Source organism: Nomascus leucogenys, chromosome 11 (genome assembly GCF_006542625.1).
Source record: "Nomascus leucogenys isolate Asia chromosome 11, Asia_NLE_v1, whole genome shotgun sequence".
Classification (NCBI taxonomy): Eukaryota; Metazoa; Chordata; class Mammalia; order Primates; family Hylobatidae; genus Nomascus; species Nomascus leucogenys.
In genome coordinates this window covers 64,990,033-65,012,372 of record NC_044391.1, presented here as the reverse complement: position 1 = coordinate 65,012,372, position 22,340 = coordinate 64,990,033, and the positions used below count along the sequence as shown (strand labels likewise).

Below are 22,340 nucleotides of genomic sequence, written 5' to 3'. Positions count from 1 at the left end.
TATTTCAAACACATCTATTGAGAACATGATATCGTTTACTGAGAAACAGTAAAGAAGACACAAGTAAAGGAATATGTAATTGAGAACATGATACTGTTTACTGAGAAACATTAAAGAAGACATAAATAAAGGAATATGTATCAATATTCAGAGATTGGAAGGTTCATAATTCTTAAAATGTGAATTCTTCACAAATTGATCTATAGTCTCAATAAAATTGTACTCAAAATTCCAATTTTATTGTGGAAGTTGACATGCTGATTCATAAAGTTAAATGGAAAAATTCTTAAAGTTAAAATTCAAGAACCAAAGAATTATGAAGATACTCTTGAAGAAGTAGAGCAAAGTGGCAGGAACTACTTCAACATATATCAATAATAAATTTGCAGTAATTAAGAGAATGTGATATTGATACCGAGTAACTAGGCCAATTAAAAAATGGACCCGCAAATAAATGTACATTATATGGCAAAAGTAGCACTGCAGACCAGTGGAAAAAAAATAAACTTTTCCATAAATGGTTGTGGGACAATGATTTACCCATATAAGAAAAAATAAAAGTTTACTTCTACTGCAACCACTTAACACCAGTTGGGTTGTAGACTTAAAAAGCAAAGCAGTAAGCTTGGAAAATAATACAAAGACTATCTTTATAACTTTAGAACCTTTTTGTTCTTAATAAAACACTAAAAGTTACTAAAGTTTAAAAAGTTGACTATATTATAATTAAGAAATCACGATCAAAAAATAAAAATAAAGAACAGCAAATGTTTATTTACATAATACTTCCTAGGTTTCAGGCACTCTTTTTACTGCTTTATATAGGTTAATCAACAACCATGTGAGGTAGGACTACTATTATTCTCATTTTTACAGAAGAGGCATGGAGAAGTTTAATGACTTACCAAGGTTCAAATTGTTAAGGGAGATAGAGCCATTATTTGAATCAGACAATTTTGCATCAAAGTTTATGCTTTAACCCATAAGAAGTGTAAAAAGACCAGGTACCGAATGAGCAACATATACAACTGACAAGGAATTAGCATGCAGAAAATATTTTAAAACTCTTCTATTATGAAAATACATATAAACCAATGGAAACATGGGCAAGAAACTTGATCAGGCACTTCAGAAACAAAGATTTTTAATGGTCAATACAATAATCAGGGGAATACAAATTGAAGCCATAATGAGATGTTACTGAACAACCACCGGATTGGCTAAAATGTAAGTCTATAAACATTAGGTGAAGGAAAGGGGTAGAACAAAGATAACTTTCATACACTAATTGTGGGAGTGTAAACTGATATTCCAGAAAGCTGTAGAGATTATCTAGTGAAGGTAAAAATACGTATCTCTCCTTTACTCCTAATTATACATATTCTAGAGTTATGGGGATACCCATAATCCAAGAGACATGTATGCAAGAATGATCCTGAAGACATTATTTCTAATAGCTAAAAATGGGAAATAGCTAAAATGCCCGTCAAGAGGAGAATGGATTTTTTTAAAGGCTATGTTCATACAATGTAATACAATGCAATAATGAAAACGATGAAACTAGAGATACACTCTAAAATGTGTATAAACATTACAAACATTATTATGAGTGAAAGAAGGAAAACATAGAGTGTGGTTATTTATTTCAAAACGAGGAAGAACTGAACTGTACTGCTTGGGAATGCATGTGCAATTGGTGAAATGAGAAAGAAAAAAGCAAGGAAATCATCACCACAAAGTCTGGATAAGTCCTTGGAGTGGAAGAAAGGGGATAAGAAGAATGTAATATAAAAGAGAATTGGAGGAATCTGGAATGTTGATGACATTTTATTTCTTGGCAGTAGAGGATACACAGGGGTTCACTTTGTAATTACTCATTATATAGTACATTGTGTTTAAATCTTTTTCTGTATGTGTGTTTTATTTCACAATTTTTAAAAAGAACACATTGTAAATGCTTCAGGGAGGAGGGATAAAATATGCAAAGAACCAAAAGCAAGTGACAATGTCTACCCATCTAGGAATTAAAGAAATGTATTATCTCTAGAGCAAAGAATGTCGAAGAGAATTGTAGGTGGAAAGTGACAAGGAATGAAGCTAAAGGCCCAAGAAAAAAGATGCATAATATCAGCTTCGAGATTCTATTAAAATGTTTGGAAGTTATCAGAGCACAGGGGAGCCAATCAATGATTGTAAATAGGGAAGTACCAAAATAAAATTTGTGTTTAAGACATCTTGATCTGTCTTTTAGTGAAGAACAGAAGAGCCTTTACTAAGAGGAAGAAAGGATGTAAGCAGGATGATAAGTAGGCAGGATGTAGGCTGTTGATGTTCTTCAGGAGAAAGAGGGTGAGAATCTGAACAAGGAAATGGCAGGGAGGATAGCAAATAGCTGATTACACAGTAATGAAAAGAAAGAAAGGAAGAATTTTAAGGACCTGATTGGATGTAGAGGTGAAGAATGGAAAACAAAGTTAAATGAATGACATTGCCATTTCAGAGAGAGAGAAGTGGAGGGGAAGAGGGAAAAGCAGAATTGAGAGGAAAATAGAGTTCCCTTTTGGGTACGTATTTTCAAACCAAGCTAATTTGATCACCATTCAAAAGCAGGAAATAGAAAATATCGAGGGGTCAGCCCCTCTACTGATTGACTATATAATATTAAGCAAGTCACGGACCACTCTAAGCCTGTTTCCTTATGTATAAAACTGGGAAAACAGTATTATTTCACAAAGTTCATGCTCTGATTAAACAAGTCAGTAAAAAAAAATACCATACTGAGGTCATAACAGAGGCTTGACTCAGGAATCTGAATCTGAAATGAAGATAATAGGTTGCTTTTACATAATGTGTGAGAAAACACACCATTAGCATATACATCAGAAATGAGACTGCAGAGCTCACAAAACTGAACAACAGGATTTTTAAAATGCAAAGTTAGTTTGGTTTATGTTGTTTTTATAAGCAAATGTTTCCATTGATTTGTGTGCTTAATGAAGTTCTATATTAAAATTATTGGAATAAAGAGAAATATTTTTCCCCCAAGCCCATGCATGTAATCTATAACAAATTTTCTTCCAATGTAGTTAAAGCTAACACTTGTTAAATGCTACAGATTAATTATGGCTCCTAAAGGATAACTTGAACAGGGGAATTGGTGGAAATACAAGCATATCTATTGTCTCTACCAGCTTTACAAAACAAGGAGGCAAATGAGAGGGAAAGTCTTCCAGGGATTAGAAGAAGTCAAAAGATGGTTTCTAGAAAAGTGAGAAATGGGGCAAAGAGAATCTAGAAGTGAATTGTTCCAAAATCCCTGGGCAATGCACATAAGCTGTGCTGTGTGTCTTTTCCTCTAGCATGGTACATTTACCTGAACCCGATGAGCACATGTTCCCCTCTGGCAGCTACTGTGGAACTGTGATCACATCTCAACCAATGAGAGGTCATAGTGGGGTGACTCTAAGGTAAAAATGGTCTTAACTAAGCTAGGACACTTCATTAATGTCTCTAACGTGGTGTTTAATAGGCATCTCAATCTAACATGTAACATTTCATTGCTGGGACCAGAAACCTTGAAGCTCAAACGTTTCTCGCCATTTCATTCTCTGATAATCGGCTAATTTGGCATCATAACTTGGGTGCCTAGCAGGCATCTGTCCGAAGAGAAATCTTGATTCTCTTCCCCAACCTGCTCCTCCACCAGTTTTTCCATCTCTAAATGGCACTATCACTAGAGGCTCAAGGCCACAAGTTAAGTCATCTCTGGAGACAGCCTCTTTCCATTTCTCCTCATGTCTATTTTCCCTGTAAGACATGTTCCGAATCTATGTACATCTCTCCACCTGTACCACTGCCACTTTCTTCCAAGCCAACATCCATGTCTTGCCCAGATCCCTGTTTATTGTACTGCCTTCCTATAATCCATTCTCCATACAGCAACTAGAGCAATCATTTTATGAAGTTGCCTAAAATTTCACAATGGCTTTCTGCTATACCGTGTGTGTGGCCCACAGGCTCCACACCACATCTTGCCCACTACTTCTTGGACTGACCACATCTCAAAAGACCCTCCACCTTTTTCACTTCCTATAGGATACGCTGGCCTTTTTTTCTTTTTTTTTTTTCAGACGGAGTCTTTCTCTGTCCCCCAGGCTGGAGTGCAGTGGCGCAATCTCGGCTCACTGCAAGCTCCACCTCCTGGGTTCACGCCATTCTCCTGCCTCAGCCTCCCGAGTAGCTGGGACTGCAGGCGCCCGCCAACACGCCCGGCTAATTTTTTGTATTTTTAGTGGAGACGGGGTTTCACCGTGTTAGCCAGGATGGTCTTGATCTCCTGACCTCGTGATCCGCCCGCTTCGGCCTCCCAAAGTGCTGGGATTACAGGCTTGAGCCACCGCGCCCGGCCACGCTGGCCTTTTTTTTCTATTCTTGGAACATGCCAAGCATATCCCCACCCAGAGCCTTTGCATTAACTATATACCGCACATGGGATGCTTTGTCCTAGACCTTCACATGGCTCATTCCTTCCAGTCATTCAGTTCTCTGATTAGGTATCCATGAGAATTTTCCTGGCTCATAATTTGAAGTGGTCTTTTCAGATCACCACATTGCTTTATCTTCTTTATGACATATGCCATTATGGGATTGACTGATTGACTGGTGATCTTTTATTTATTTAGGTCTGAATAACTCTACCAGAATGTAAACTGCAGGTCCTGACAGAAGGTACTTTATCTGTTTTTTCCACAATGTTCGATACCTAAAATAGTCACTGACACCTAACAGGTAAAAACTATTTGTCAAATTAATAATTAGGCCCCTCACATACAAAATGTCAGCAAAGTTTTCTTTCCAAAACATTTCTAGAATCTATCTACTTTTTTTCATCTCCTCTGTTTCCTTTATAGTTCAAGTCACCATGATCTCTCTCAGGGGTGACTGCAATGTCCTCTTTCCTAATTGGTCTCCTGGCTTCCCTCAGCAGCCAGAACAATCTTTAAAAATGCAAATGAAATCATATTGTGCTTCTATTTAAAAGTGTCCATGACTTCCTATCTCTCTTAGAACAAAATTTTTTCACCTGAGATGATCTAACCTCTGACTGCTGCCAACTCTCCCCTATCACTCCCTCCCTCCTCCCAAACCCACCCTACCCTTAACCTCCAGGTTTTGTCTCTCTCTCTAAGCTGTCTTGTCAGTTAAACTTTCTGTATCTCACATTCTTCAGCTATAAAAATACTAGTTCTGGAAGGGCACAAGATGATCCACAAACATTTGGTAGACACATGCTGTGTGGCAGAATCTATCCTGGGCCTTGGGAACAGAAATCTGAACAGGCTTAGTCACTGCCCTTGAGGAGATCAACATGTGAAATAAACAACTACAGTGCCATGAATGCTATAAGACAGGGATTTGAAATCAAATGGTGCTGAGTCTATTGGAGGAGCCTGGGAAGGCTTCACAGAAGCAGAGACAATGCTCAGAAAGGACCTTTCTACATTGTAAAGCACTATGAAAATGTGACATATATAAAATAAAATTACTGTTCAAATATAGAAGTATGAGATTTCTTTTCAGTAAAGTTTGTTCTGCCTTACTACATGATTAGGCAGAAAGAGCTGTCTAGCCAACCCCAAAACCCATTTTGTTCCAACTTGCAAGTAAAATCAAATAATCCATTTTCTTGCTTTCGTAGGTATAATAGACTACATATGACTGAATCTTTTTTGAGACAGGTTCTCTCTGTCACCTAGGCTGGAGTGCAGTGGCATGAGGTCAGCCTCAACCTCCAAGGCTCAAGTGATCCCCTCACCTCAGCCTCCCAAGTACTTGGGACTAAGGTAAATGCCACCATGCCTGGCTAATTTCTGTAGAGATGGGGTTTTGCCATGTTGTCCAGGCTGGTCTCAAACTCCTGAGTGCAAGCAATCTGCCTGCCTTGGCCTCCCAAAGTACTGGGTGAATCTTTTCTTTTGTGACTGCAAATAATAAAGTTCCCAGGGTCATGTTTTTGCAGATCAAGTTACTGCTATGACCCTGTAATGCAAATAGTAAATATGTGGGAATTAGAGCACAAGTCCAATCCTAAGCCATGTCTTGAACCAAAGGCATGCAGGTCCTAGCAATTGCCTTTGTGAAAATCCATGAAATGAAGTTGTGTTTGTATTTCTTGACTCTTTATTTAAAAAAAAATTAGTTGCTTTGGGGATTGGGATTAATTGGGCCAATTTTTATTGTATTTATATTACACATGTATATGAGCCTGCTAGGGCTGCTATAACAAAGTACCACAGACTAGATGCCTAAACAACAGATCTTTATTTTCTCTCCATTAAAGGGGCTAGAAGCCTCAAATCAAGGTGTTGGCAGGGTTGGCTTCTTCTGAGGCCTCTCTCCCTGGCTTGTAGATGGCTGTCTTTGCCCTGTGTCTTCACATAATCTACACTCTGTGTGTCTGTATCCTAATTTCACCTTCTTATATGGACACCAGTCATATCAGACTAGGGCCCATTCTAATGGCTTCATTTTACCTTATCACCTCTTTGAAGTCCCAATCTCCAAATACAGTTACATTCTGAGGCATTAGGACTTCAACATGTGAATTTGGGGGATATAAATTTAGCCCATAACAACATGTATACTATATATGTACACAAACACACACACAAACACACATTTATATTTATATTTATAGTTTATTGGGATATAAATGAGGTAAACTCTCCCTACTTCAGGATAGATGAGAAGCTATGATACTGAACCCAGAGGTCTAATGGTTATCACACCTTATTTAAAAGAAATAATTAATTCTATCACCACGCCATTTCAAGGGCATTTCTGGCGACCTTTATCTCTGCCCCAGGGATCCCATTCTTATCCAGAGAGATGACTTCTCAGTCAATAACCACTTACATGGAAAAGATGGCCATGGGACCTGAACAGATTGTGAAACAGGTGCAAGAAGAAAAGTTTCTAAATAAATAGTGGGAGTAATTCTGCCTGGTTCTCTAAGAAATCATGGTGGTTCCCCCAAAGGGGGAAAATGCTTTCCTCAGGAGCTGTATTAATTTCGCTATTTGTTTTATTAAACAGTGAGAGCGCCACGTAAATGTAAAGTCTATAAGCTGCATGATGGGGCGAAATGAACATGTGTATTGGTGTTTAAAACTGTTTTTGTGACGTTAGTCAGATAAATTGAGTTTTTTCCTCATTCAACAGTGATTGTAACATCTATCTCACCGGGCTGTTACAAGTTAAGTGTGAGTATATATTTAAGGCACCAGCCTTAGTAGAGAGTCTCAGAGATATTAGTACCCTTCTTCCTTCTCCAAACCTAGTCCAGTAACTTTAATCCACTGTGGACACAAATTTGTTAAATAATACTTCCGTAGTGCAGAAAATCATGGGCAGCTTAACTGGAATCTGCTACAGCGAGGACGGATTTATAAGAAGCAATGATGCTAAGTGTCCAATTCATTAACCTCAGAGACCTGCAGTTGGCATTACCATATTTTACATTAAAAAATATACTGTGGTAAAGTCACTGATTAAGATGTTTATAAACTTAAATTGTTTAATGGGAAAAATGATAAAAGTATCTTCATATAATGTAGGTGTGAAATTAGAATTCAGATTATGTGATTCTATATGTAATCATCTTATGCTAAAAGGAAAAAAATCCGTTCATTTATTCATAGAGAAAAAAACATATTAAATTGCCTTTGATAGTTTCAACCTTGGCAACATGCTGTTCTTTTAATTCCAGAAACTGTATCACTGCACTATTTTTGCAATGCAACTGGGGTAATTCAGATGTATGCCAAGTACATTTTAATGTAGTTTCATGGCAGTTTCTTGGCTCATCATTTCCTCTCTGTGATACTCAAATTTCATTTCATTAAGTACTATGTTACTTCATGGTATATTACAAGAGAATCCCAGCCAACTATATTTTAGAAGTGTGAGGGGAAACCTAAAAGTTGTATGTTCTTTCTCAACTGAATAAAGTATACTAAGTATTTTTCTTTGACATATAGTCTTTGTTCCTTTCTTTACCCCAAATTGCCACTCTAACATGAAGAAGACACATGAAAATACTGCACCAAGAAAATGCAGCATTCAGTGATTCTCGCCAAGACTGCAAGTGTGAATAAATCATGCATATCTACAGGCACTGAGCTCAGCATTCTCATTCCTTATGGAAGGGGAAAAGGGCAGATGCTGCATAGAAGCCTGGAGTTATTGTGGTCTCTCTACCCCAAGCTTTCCGGACACGGCTTTGGGGAGGTTGGGAGGAGGGCTGAGGAAGACTGAAATGAATGGGCTTGGGGAGAGCAAAACTACGGTGATTTTTTTAAATTACCAATGTACCCTACAATGACAGCTGCACTCACTGATTTATTATAGCAAAATCTCATTGCCTATGGGGTAGTTTATTTACTAAAAGGGTATTCAAAAGCAAGACCTGCTTTACAGATCAAGCGATTGGGGGACCATACTTCCATGGCGATAGAGTTTCAGAGACAAAAAATAAGCTCCCAGTGACTTTCACATCCTATTTCATATGCTTTCCAATACTTGGCATTTTGCCAAAGGTAATTTCCTCTTATATTAACATGAAGGAGGAGGAGAAGGAGGAGGAGGAGGAGAAGGAGGAGGAGAAGGAGGAGGAGGAGGAGAAGGAGGAGGAGGAGGAGAAGGAGGAGGAGGAGGAGAAGGAGGAGGAGGAGGAGAAGGAGGAGGAGGAGGGAGGAGGAGGAGGGAGGAGGAGGGGAGGAGGAGGAGGAGGGAGGAGGAGGAGGAGAAGGAGGAGGAGGAGGAGAAGGAGGAGGAGGAGGGAGGAGGAGGAGGAGGAGAAGGAGGAGGAGGAGGAGAAGGAGGAGGAGGAGGAGAAGGAGGAGGAGGAGGAGAAGGAGGAGGAGGAGGAGAAGGAGGAGGAGGAGAAGGAGGAGGAGGAGGAGAAGGAGGAGGAGGAGAAGGAGGAGGAGGAGGAGAAGGAGGAGGAGGAGGAGAAGGAGGAGGAGGAGGAGAAGGAGGAGGAGGAGAAGGAGGAGGAGGAGGAAGGAGGAGGAGGAGGAGAAGGAGGAGGAGGAGAAGGAGGAGGAGGAGGAGAAGGAGGAGGAGAGGAGGAGGAGAAGGAGGAGGAGGAGGAGGAGGAGGGAGGAGGAGGAGAAGGAGGAGGAGGAGGAGAGGAGGGAGGAGGAGGAGAAGGAGGAGGAGGAGAAGGAGGAGGAGGAGAAGGAGGAGGAGGAGGAGGAGAAGGAGGAGGAGGAGGAGAAGGAGGAGGAGGAGGAGAAGGAGGAGGAGGAGGAGGAGGAGAAGGAGGAGGAGGAGGAGAAGGAGGAGGAGGAGGAGAAGAAGACAAAGAAAGCAAAGAAAAACTAAAAAAAAAAAAACATTACTCATCCCTGGTTCCCCTTTGTACTAGAGTTGGCACAGATGAAGGATGTAGAGAAGAGTCGTCAATGAATCTGCAGATTAAGTATAGATGGGATAAAAAGGTCTAATTTAAAGAACTTGTACATTTTGGGTTCTTGAGCAGATTAACAAATAAAATCTCTAACGCCTAATATTGATACAAAGATGTATAGATAAAAGATGGTCTTGCATGGGCTAATACTAAAACTGTAGTGAACCGAGGCTTATAATCAATCCGATATATGTTTGTGTGTTCATGTTTGAGTGTGTGCATATATGAGGTTGTGCATGTGTGTGTGTGGGTGTGTGTAAGAGAATCAAGGCAGAGACAGGTAAACATGGAATGAGAATGAAGTTGAAGGTCTTTTCTTCACATTAGAAGGGAAGCTATAAGGGCTAGGACATGGTGGGGAAGAATGTTTACCAAAAAAGGAGAGTACAGTAAAATCCCACACAGAGTTAATAAAATATGGAAGAGCAGTAGATTGACAGCCAGGATGATGGATCACATCCCAGAAATTCTTTATCTCCTGGAAGGGCCAAGCCAACTGGCAGAACGAGGCAAACAATTATACTTTTCAGAAGCTTCTCTTGGCAGCTTTGGTATTTTTGCTTATCATTGACCTGAATTTCTGTTTTTTGCATTGGTTTGCTTCAGGACCTCACAAGTCAGCCTGTATAAGCTCTGGTTGGCTGAGTTAGTTAACTGAGGTGAAACTCCAATTTGAATAGCAGGAAACAGGACCCTAAAACTTGGAAAAACTCATAGTTTATAAAGAAGAGGGTGCTTTGGTTTAAAATGTGAGCAGCCTATTCTTAGGAGCAATGGAAGTGTCAATTTGAAGAAAAGCAGAATATTCTTAATAGCCTTTGTTTTGAAACCATGTGTACAAAATAAGTAAATTTCTACTTTGGGGGTAAGAAAGAGACTCCATCAAACATTCATACAAACTGAGGGATCTAGTTCCAAATGATGATCTAGGTAGACGCCACCATGAAGGGAGAAGGTCTGGTATAGGGGTTGAGGGGACTTTAACACAATAGAAAGGCTCAAGTCATCTACAGAAACACTGGAATGATAATGCTGAAAAAGGAAAACTTCGAGTAAAGAAATTCATATGGAATGGCCCAAGAACTGAGGACTAAAAAGAAAGGTTAAAAAAAAAATCTTTCTCTTCTATGAAACTATGTGTTCACACACTGGAGCATTTTGCAGGGTGGAGGGTAGGGGAGGGAGAGATCAGGAAGAATAACTAATGGATACTAGGCTTAATACCTAGGTGACTGAAATAATCTGTACCACAAACCCCCATGACACAGGTTTACCTATGTAACAAACCTGCACTTGTACCCCTGAACTTAAAAGTTAAAAGAAGAAGACTAGCACTGAAAAAAAAAAAAAAAGGAAAAGGTTTTGAATTCTTGGTTTATGACTTTTTATCAAGGTTCGCACTTACTATTAAATAGTTTCAACATCTTCCTGGATCTACAACCACCAAAACATGTGATTTAGAGAACGTAGCATTCTGGAAAGATTTATATTCCTAGAAAGCCTAGTTTGTGGCATTATAGCACTACTTGCAATAGAGATGTAATGGGGATTCTGTTTTGGAACTATTAAGCCAATACATTATTCCTCAGTAGTTCCTAATTTCTAACATCTCAGACCTATTATATCAAGAGGCCTGACTGACCTGACCACGGAGGTGGAGAGAATAGGCAGGATGGACACAATGTAAAAGAAACTCCTGCCCATGAAAACGGAGGAAATCTTCCATTCCACCTAGAGGCAGCAAAAGAGGGATAGAAGAGTGAGAAAGCCAGACAGCCAGGATCTTATTCCCCTATACCACCACCATCTACTTTAAGGAGGGAGTAGTGATATGTAGAAGTGACAAGATTCACATGAAGGCACTCAAGGTGCATCAGGGCTTCTCTGACCGTAGCCCAAGAGAGATGGCAGGTCTTTCCTATAAAAGAATGATCATCACAGTCTAGGGCATTTGTAAATGGATATAGGTAGGAACAGGAGACTGAGAAAGCTCCGAATGCCCTCCTTTTTTCTCTGCCAATGTCACAAAGTCCTGCAGATGACCCAGAAGTTCCTGCATTCACTAAGAGGATGCAAAGGTGATGAGAAGACTGCAGAGGCCTGGACTCAAAGACCCTTTAGGTCCCAACAGACCAAGACTAAGTCCCTGGACTGTGGGGACCTGAAGGGAGAGTTAGGTGAGTGGAATTCATGACCAGAGACACACGGCTAGGAATTAAAAGATCAAATAGGAAGCTGGACTTCAACCATCACTGTCCATGAGTAAGGCTAAATGAACAGTTGAGATCATCAAAGATACACAGACTTGCCCTCCTCCATCATTATAAAGTAAGGTAAAGAAGTCAAGAAGATGGAGTGAAAGAGGGAGATCAGCTAGGCACGGTGGCTCACACCTGTAATCCCAACACTTTGGGAGGCCAAGGTGGGTGGATTACCTGAGGTCAGGAGTTCGAGACCAGCCTGGCCAACATAGTGAAACTCCGTCTCTATTAAAAATACAAAAATTAGCTGGGCATGGTGGCACATGCCTGTAATCGCAGCTACTCGGGAGGCTGAGGCAGGAGAATTGCTTGATCCTGGGAGATGGAGGTTGCAGTGAGCTGAGATCGTGCCACTGCACTCCAGCCTGGTCGAGAGTGAGACTCTGTCTCAAAAAAAAAAAAAAAAAAAAAGAGGGAGATCTAAAAAACTAAACATTTATTCAAAATAGACTTAACCAAATAAGACTGAGTTCTCTGAAAGATATCATTTAGACAAAAGTTTCATAGATATCATTAATTACTAATTTAAAATTTTGTGATGAACCCCTATATCCCACATTTTAGCAGCTAGGTGGATGTTCATGAGGAAGACATGATCAACTACAGATCACAAATTTATTCTAACTTTTTGCACATTTGATTTATCCCTGTACTGAACGATATCAGTAAAGAAATAGTCCATAGTTAGAAGCTTATGCTAGGGCAAACACACTGGCTATAAGAGAGTGGTTGCTACAGCCTTGAGGTTTATGCATAAGTAGGCAACAACAAAATTTTCTGCTTTAAACAACTGAACATTAATGAATAATTTGGGAGAAGGCCCCTTAGATGGCCTTCTCTTTTATCTTTCTATTCTTTTTTTTTTTTTTTTTTTGAGACGGAGTCTTGCTCTGTCGCCCAGGCTGGAGTGCAGTGGCTGCAATCTCGGCTCACTGCAAGCTCCGCCTCCTGGGTTCATGCCATTCTCCTGCCTCAGCCCCCCGAGTAGCTGAGATTACAGGCGCCCACCACTGCGCCCGGCTAATTTTTTGTGTTTTTAGTAGAGACGGGGTTTCACCGTGTTAACCAGGATGGTCTCGATCTCCTGACCTCATGATCCACCCGCCTCGGCCTCCCAAAGTGCTGGGATTACAGGCGTGAGCCACCGCGCCCGACCTATCTTTCTATTCTAACTAGGATACAGTATTTTAAAAATTGGACCCAAATAGATATAAAATATTTATAATGGTACAGCATTTTTATGGTACAGATGTATAACCTACATTCTATCAACATGACTCATCACTGATAACTTTAAGTTTCATCACAAGGTCAAGGTAATGCTTGTCAGATTTCTCTACTGTAAAGCTACTTTCCACCACTTTCCATAGTCTATTCTTTGGAAGCAAGTCAGAAAGTTCAGTTCATACTCAAGGGGTGGGGAGTTAAGCTTCACCATCTTGAGGACAGGAATAGCTACATAAATTATGTAAATTCTTCTGTACAGGAGATTTGTCTCTTCTTTCCAATTTACTTATTTATTTAATCATTTTTATCTAAGTATGAACTCATGAGTACTTGATAGTTTGGGTTATAATCTAATACTATGTAATTCATTTTTTGTTAACCAAATTTCCGTAGCTTTGGCCATTGAGACTTCTTTTGGGTTGACTCTTGCGTCCCTTTGAAATGCTCCATCATTCTGTTTTTTAAACACTTCCTTACTTTCTGGCATGACACGATGCTGCAGGATCATCTTCTATATTCACTACCCCAGATCTAGAATCAGTCATTTCTCCAAGGAGCCCTGGTTCCCTTTATCGGAGAATGATGTCAGAAACCAAGATCCGGGCAGTGGGTGTGCTCATTACCACTGACATATCATTCTATCTAAGCTCTCTCAGCAGATAGAGTGAGCTATATACAAACATAGCTAAAATTATCCTTGTAACTATCCATCTTTCTATGTTAGAATGAGCTATATACAAACATAGCTAAAATTATCCTTGTAACTATCCATCTTTCTATGTATTAAGCTAAACATGAATTCATACTGATGTCTCTGACTCTAATCCAGTACCACATTGTTGATTATAGCCTGTCCCCAATCCCTTGCTTCTCTGTTAACTTCAGTCTTTGACAGTGAGAAATCTGGATTCTGTCATCTACCATTCATTTACTCATCAATCAATTCCAGCAAATGTGTAAAGCAAGCTCAGAGTTGTTAACTGGTAACCCCATGAGAAATAACTCTCCCAACTAGAATACAGTTGTGCATGTCTAGTTCCCTTCGTATTAATTCTTAAAATTCCCAGTCAACACACTGTTTTCTAAAGATACCTACATTAGTATCTTTTTTTCTCCACCTCCCATGTCATTAAATATCTTTCCAAAGATCGTGGAAAGATAGTGGCTAGATTGTGTTCTATGGAATGAGCATGCTAAAACTAATTTAACGTTTTCTTAGGATGTTACTTTGAGTTGTTTTAATCATTATACTGAAGACTTCATGTTTGTCTGAACACATAGATGACCTTAGACAAGGAAATAGACTACCTAGAATTATATTATTTTAGAATGCAAAGAACTTTAGATACCAACTGTTCTTGCAACCAATGCTGGAATGTTATCTCCCTAGTAGATGATTTTGGCAGGAACAATGAACTCATTATTTTCCAAGGAGTAGAGTTATTATTTGAGTAGCTATAATATGTAGTATTTTATTACCTCTAGGGTCCCCCAATAAAATGCTGGGCTTTTGTTGTGTTTAATATAGCCAAAATTTAGGACATCAACTGTAATATTTAATTTCAACCTTGCAAATATGCCCCTTTTAAAGAAATTAAGCCCTTGAAAACCCTGAAGATAAACAAAATAAAAATAACAGCAATTGGCTTTTTATATGTGAAATTAAGTGAAGTTTCTGGTAATACATCATGTTTTACTGGCAAATTAAACTATATACTGTACATCTTTTTCTTGCTTAACCTCCATATTTGAAAGAAAAATGATATACAATTATATCAAGTTAAACTACACAGACTGTTCTGATTGTTACTACTGACTTAAAAGAGTTGTTATCTCAATATATCTAATCAGCAAATTCTTTTAGTTTCAATTTTATTGACTCTTCCATACAAACAACAACAACAACAACAAAGAATATAGGGAGGTAATGTGAAACAGTCAAAAGTCTGCTAGACCAGAAATCAGTAGTCCTGGGTGCTCACTGCCACAGGAGCATTAATTTTGTGCTTAGACAAGCAACTTGTTTTTGTTTCAATTTCTTTGTCAATAATAAAAGGGTAATAGAACATAAGTAGATAAACTCCAAGGGTTTCCCGGATATTTTGTCTTTCTTTACATAACCCAAATTCATTTGCAAGGAGAAAGAAAGGGTTATAGTAAATACATTTGGTGAAAATATGATTAATCATTTTTAAATATGTTACATATCTTAAAATCTTAGATTAACTGTAGCCATTCAGTGCAGCACTGTGCAAGCTCTGCCCACACTGGATTTCCAGATTCACTAGCTATGCAAGCTATGCAACTTAAACAGCAGGTTTTTGTCTTTAAAATACAGCTAATAACGATAATTACCATGAAGAGTGGCAACGCGGATTAAAGGAAACAACGAATGTGAAAAGCCCAGTACCAGGAATACAGGAAGCACTCAATGACAGTTGCTCTAGAATAGAATTATAAGGAGATTTCAATACAGAGGTAATGACTGACAGGTAATATGTCTCATATGTCTGATAGGTTAAATGTCTTTCTATGTCTGGGTGCAACAATTTGGACTTGTTTGTTTCCCTTTTCTTGCCTAATTGCTCTAAGACTTCTAGTACTATGTTGAAAAGAAGTGGGGGAGAGTGAGCATCCTTGGCATGTTCAGAGGAGAAGCTTTCAGATTTTACCATTGAGTATGATGTTAGCTGTGGGCTTTTCATGTATGACCTTTATCGTGTTGAGGGTGCATTCCTTCTATACCAAGTTTGTAGAGTTTTTATCATGAAAAGATGTTGACTTTTGTCAAATGCTTTTTCTGTACTATTGGGATAACTGTGGTTTTTATTCTTCATTCTGTTACTCTAATGTGGTATAATTACATTGATTGATTTACATATGTTGAATCACCCTTGTATCCCAGAGATAAATCCCACTTGGTCACAGTGCATGATCTTTTTAATGTGCTGTTGAATTTGGTTTGCTAGTATTTTTTGTTTGTTTGTTTTTGAAGGAGCCTTACTCTGTCACCCAGACTGGAGTGAAGTGGTGCAATCTCGGCTCACTGCAACCTCCGCCTCCCAGGTTCAAGCGATTCTCCTGCCTCAGCCTCCCGAGTAGATAGGATTACAGGCATGTGCCACCATGTCCAGCCAATTTTTGTATTTTTAGTAGAGACGGGGTTTCACTATGTTGCTCAGTCTAGTCTCGAATTCCTGAACTCAAGAGATCTGCCCACCTTGTCCTCCCAAAGTGCTGGGATTACAGGCATGAGTCACCGCACCCCAGCCTGGTTTGATAGTATTTTTAAACAATTGTTGCATCTCTGTTCATCTGGGTGTATGTTTCTTGTTCCCTATTGCATTCCCAGAAGAACTAACACAATTGAAAGATATAAATATGAACAAGTATATAAATAAGGTAAGAATGTATTTTTCTCTGACTTAATAGCAAAGCTTTGTCCACTTACACATAGAGACATTGGTTCCTCTTTGGTTTCTGGAATATGAGTCACCCATATGCCCAGCCATTATAATCAGGTTTTATTTAACTTTTGTGAGAACTAACTCAGAGATTGACTCATCTGACCTGTGACACCTGCCTATAGATTCTACCTCTAGTTTGTCAGAAAACTTCCTTGGCATTTCAACCTTCAATATATTTAATGCATTTATCCCTTATTCTAAAGAAAGAAGGCACACACAAAGGGAGCTCTGGACAGCTGGGGAAATGAAGAAAAAAGATATTTTGAAAACAAGAGCTGGCACTATGTAACCAGCACTGCAAAGGGGAATTCACGCTGGATCTGGGCAATGGCAGCTGTCTAATCCCAGAAAGAGACTGCTCATCAATGGGGACTGTCACAGGTCTCAACTTGTCCCAGATGAACCCTCCCCTGCACTCTCCACATCCCTTAGTTTTGAACCATGGCTCATAAAACAAATAATAATTCACTTTCACTTAATAAGGGTAAATGAGTTGCTCTGTAGAGGATATCAAACTACTAGTTACTAATACCATTACCAAAACTCTTCTGCCTGACACTTCCCCTGATTCTTAGGTCTTTTTTATTATCTTATTGTATTTTTATGATTATTATGTTACTCTCCATACCATATTTAATGTATATTAAGATAATTATCATTTGTTGATTAACTCTTCTCTGGTCAGAGGTAAACAACTAAGTTCCTTTTGTTAGACTTTAATAACTATGATATTCAAAGCAGGAAAAATATCAGCTGCTACATTTGCTTCCCAGTTAAGAATTAAGATAATTAGGATTAAGAGATACCCCACCCAAACCATTACACTGGTAGAGAAAGTATTTTAAAAAATATACAACATTGCACATCCAAAAGAGAAAACATAAAATTTAATCCTATGTACTAGGATGGAACAGAGTACACAACTACCGTACACAGATACACACAGCAACACACTACGAACATTTAGCTTTCCAACTTCTCCTGGAGCTTCCAAGTCATCACAGACCACAGTTTTTACCAACTGCTTTGCCACTATAATACTCAAATACTATAACACTTGCCACTATAATACTCAGTAATACTCAGATTACCATCTTTCCAGTTTCCAGCATCAATTTCCTTGCCATTTGCTGCCCAGCCCTTAATACACAAATTTCAGCTTTCTGTTATGGCAGCGCCCCGTTTCTAGGGATGACTTTTTGTAAATATCAGAATGGGTTATTTTATGCTACAGTATCAAACAGTCCTTAAATCTCAGTGGATTATTTCTCACTCAAACTGCAAGTCTGCAGTGTTATCAAGGATGCTTGTTTTATCCTGGTCATTCAGGGAATCCAAATGACAAGGGCTCCAGCTAGACACAGGCTTCCACAATTGCAACTGAGAAAAGAGCTCCTTCTGGCTGAGAGTGGTGGCTCATGCCTGTAATCCCAGAACTCTGGGAGGCCAAGGCGGGCAGATCACAAGGTCAGGGGTTCAAGACCAGCCTGACCAACATGGTGAAACCCCCTCTCTTCTAAAAATACAAAAATTAGCCGGGCGTGGTGGTGTGTGCCTGTAATCCCAGCTACTCAGGAGGCTGACGCAGGAGAATCTCTTGCACCCAGGAGGCAGAGGTTGCAGTGAGCCAAGATTGTGCCACTGTACTCCAGCCTGGGTGACAGAGCAAGACTCCGTCTCAAAAAAAAAAAAAAGAAAGAAAGAAAGAAGGAAAGAAAGGAGCTCCTTTCAGTGCATCTCATCGAATATTAATTGTTTCCACCTAGATATGGCACATGCCAATTTTATTCACATTTGCCTTGATCAAGGCAAGTCATGTAATCAGAGGGGGGAGAAAGGTGAAATCCTCTTATGTGTCTGGGAGGTGAAGACCTGGAGTATTTGTGAAGCCCTAATGACCACTAGATCTTCCAATCCCTTCTTCCACCAATTCTTCTACTAATCATAGAAGTCTATTTTGTCTTTTTTTTGTTTTTAAAAGCTAAGCCTTTGGGAAATATCATCCTAAAATGCTTCCCTTCAAAAGCATACAAATTGTGTCTCTAGAGAGTACACAAATCAGGGGGATAGAAGCTAACATGAATATCATATTACTTGTTCTTCATGTAGCTGTTCTTTTACTTCAGACACAAGTCAGTGAAAATGGTTGTTGGTAGCGCCTCTGAAAAATAGAAGAGCATAAGGCATTCACATAGCATTTAGATTCTTAGATCTTTACTCTTTTTAATTCTCAAAAGGACTAGGAAAAGGGCTTTGGAAGAGATCTATAAATATTGCTCCCTTTGCGCCTTTCAAATATTGCCACTATTTAGGCTGCCTTGCAATATGAAAGCCCAGGTGCTACAGCAGCCTCATCTTTGCAGAATTGCAGAAAGAAATAGGAACTATTGTCTTCAACATAGAGACAGCTATCACTGAAAATTAAGGAAGAACTCAGTTTCTGACAGGCATTTGTGAGTTAAAGCAGCTGCAAGTAGGTAAGAGATACGTTTACTAGAACAAAATTACATGTTGTACTGCTCAAACTGCCGTGCATAGTCACACTGCAAGTTAAGAAAGATTTCCTTTGCAAAATTTTTTCTCCACCATACATTTTTTTTTCCCACTAATCTCTCTTTCTTTAACTAAAGCAAAATCAAAAGAAAATACCCATTTTTGAGTGGGCAACATAAAGTATGTAAATACTGCCTTTTATTTAATCTAAAACCTTGCCAGTAAGTTTTGTATTTTATCTCCTAGGGCTAAAAAAACCAAACCAAACCAAACACCAAATGCCCTTTTTACTCGCTAAATCCCTTTTATGTGAAAAGTATGAACAAAAAGGAAGATTTCTTCGCTTCCCACATAATTTCTATATTCAACTTTTTCCATCAGCTTTTCCTTTTTTACAACCATGAATACCATTGTCAAGATAATCTAAATGTATAGAAATGGATAAAATGGAAAAAATTTTTAAAGTGGCATTTAAATTGTTCTTCAGTTACTTTATGCAATGATTTGAAATACTACTTTTGAAATATAACAGTGAAAACAATCTATTGCCTAATTATTAATAATTTTACAGAAACAATAACTACAAAAAAGTGTGAATTTTAGTTTGCTCTCTATTTAAGAATATTATCTATTTGCCAGTGACTAATTAAATTATCATTTTTATAACATTTAAACTACGTTTTAGAATACCCACTGGTCTATATTATCACATATCTTAAAAAATAAACCCATTTGAGGCCAGGTGTGGTGGCTCACACCTGTAATCCCAGCACTTTGGGAGCCCAAGGTGGGTGGATCACCTGTGGTCAGGAGTTCAAGACCAGCCTGGCCAACATGGCAAAACCCTGTCTCTACTAAAAATACAAAAAAAAAAAAAAAAAAAAAACTAGCCAGGCATGGTGGTGCGTGCCTGTAATCCCAGCTACTCTGGAGGCTGAGACAGGAGAATCACTAGAACCTGGGAGGCAGAGGCTGCAGTGAGCCAAGACTGCGCCACTGCACTCCAGCCTGGGCTACAGAGCAAGATTCTGTCTCAAAAAAAATAAAAATTTAAAAAAATAACATTTGTAAGACATTGGTGATACATAGACCTGAGTGATAATGTTCAAAGAAAAAATCATATTAATGGATTTCTCTCCTCTGAAACAGCAATCATGATTAAGAACAGCTAATGACAGCAATCATAGGGGCCTATAGAATACATGGCTTACCCTTGCAAATAGTATACATGTGACCTTGATAACTAGCAGAGAACAGTCATCAATCAGCTACCTTTGAAGATACATGTATTACTCCATTCTCATGCTGCTGTGAAGAAATACCCAAGAATGGGTAATTTATAAAGAAAAGAGGTTTAAATGACCCACCATTCCGCATGGCTGGGAAGGCATCAGAAAACTTACAATCACAGCTGAAAGGGAAGCAAACACATCCTTCTTCACGTGGCAGCAGGAGAGAGAAGTGCCAAACAAACGTGGAAAAGCCCCTTATAAAACCATCAGATCTCCTGAGAACTCACTATCACGAGAACAGCAAGGGGGTGACTGCCCCCACGATTCAGTTACCTCCCACTGGGTCCCTCCCACGACAAGTGGGGATTATGGGAACTACAATTCAAGATGAGATTTGGGTGGGGACATAGAGTGAGACCGTATCAGTACACTAATAAGAAACATGTGTAAACATAGTAAATAAATATTGTTTAAAGAGAGACCATCTATAAACACATTTGATATTAGTTTATCTCCTTTCAAATTCTGACTTTTAAAACCCCTGTAGAGAATTTTGTGGGGAAGAGGGCTCCCAAGAACTGTATGTTCTTCTTTAGCACCTACCTAAACAAGAATTAACATTAATCATTTGGAAATTTGCACACTGATGTAGCTTTTGTTCTCCTAGAGGCAGTCCTAGTGTAATAATTACCAACTAGGGCTCTGGAGTCAGAGACCTATGCCTATAACAATAGCACCTATCTTATGGGATTGTCATGATTAAATAAATAAAGATATATGATGTAAAGTCTTTGGCCTGCTGCCTCAAGCAAAACATACTATCAATAAATATTTCTTATAATCATTAAATTATATATTATTCAGAAAAGCTATATGGGAAGTTTACAAATAGGAAAAAAGATGGAGGTTAAATAGTACCATAGGCCACATGTGTCTCTTGAAGATGAGGTGTGAATACACATCTAAAAAACATATTCATTTTCATAAAAGTATTGAAAATCCACTTTTGTTTACCTGCTAAGAATTGAGTTCAAAATGTCATATATCTCCAGCAACATTTAATGATAGTACTAAAGCACAAAAGATAACATAGTGTATATTTTCAAATACTTCGTTATTACGATTTTTGAAGCTTTTGCATTAAAAAAAAATCAACTGCCAGAATTAAATCCAAGAATAAACAGATTTTTTTCTCTTTTGTTTCAAAAGGCAGGTATACAGGATAATATATACCACGCCAGCTATAATCAATTACAGTAGTCCCCCTTATCTGGTGGGCGTACGTTCCAAGACCCCCAGTAGATACTTGAAGTCCTGGATAGTATTAAACCCTATATATCCTATGCACAAACTTATTTTTCCTTCTTTACAATTGCAGGGACAGAAGATCCATTCTTGCCATATTTCTCAGAATACGATATGTTAACCTCAGTGTATGATTTTTTTCCTACCTTATTAAGTAGAGAACTTTCACCTTTTCACTTAAAGGAAGCCATATCGCTTCTCTTTGGCTTAACCCAAATTGCCAACATCAATACTCTTGTGCTTTGGGGCCATCACTAACTAAAATAAGGATCACTTGGACACAGCACTGCAATACCTTGACAATAGATCTGATAAGTGAGATAGCTACTAAGTAACTAAAGGGCAGGTAGCATCGGCAGCATGGATAGACGCTAGACAAAGAGACGACTGATCTCCCGGGAGGGTATGAGGCTTCATCACACTACTCAGAACGGCACACAATTTAAAATTATGTATGGTTTATTTCTGGAACACTCCATTTAATAATTTCAGACTGCAGTCGACCAAGGGTAACTGAAACCAGGGAAAGCAAAACCATAGATAAGGGGGAAATACTATAGAGCATTTGTAAGTGTTAGTTTACATAACTTTTCTTGGGATTATATAATTATTCAACTGTATATTATATCACGTAGAATCATTGTGCTTGGGGAGTGTCCCACAGCCACGTGAAAGTGCCCTTCTTGCTGCCACTCCATTCCTATCTTTTCTGTTTGAACTTGTTCACATACACATAAATAATGGTGATTTCACAAAAAACAAGGTTCCATAAGACATGGATTGTTTTTTAATTGCAAAGATTGGGCTGGAGAGCTAAAGGAAACTACATAAAAAAGAAATGCCAACGTAGAAGATGTGATTTGTAAGGAGGTTCCTTTTCTTT

The 22,340-nt window shown here is 38.7% G+C and overlaps 1 protein-coding gene across 1 annotated transcript in view; it reads right to left on the bottom strand.

Moving 5' to 3' along the window:
• TMEM117 (transmembrane protein 117) overlaps window positions 1-22,340 on the bottom strand; it is a 556,036-nt gene that overhangs the window by 169,369 nt on the left and 364,327 nt on the right. The gene's annotated exons all lie outside the window — the stretch shown is intronic.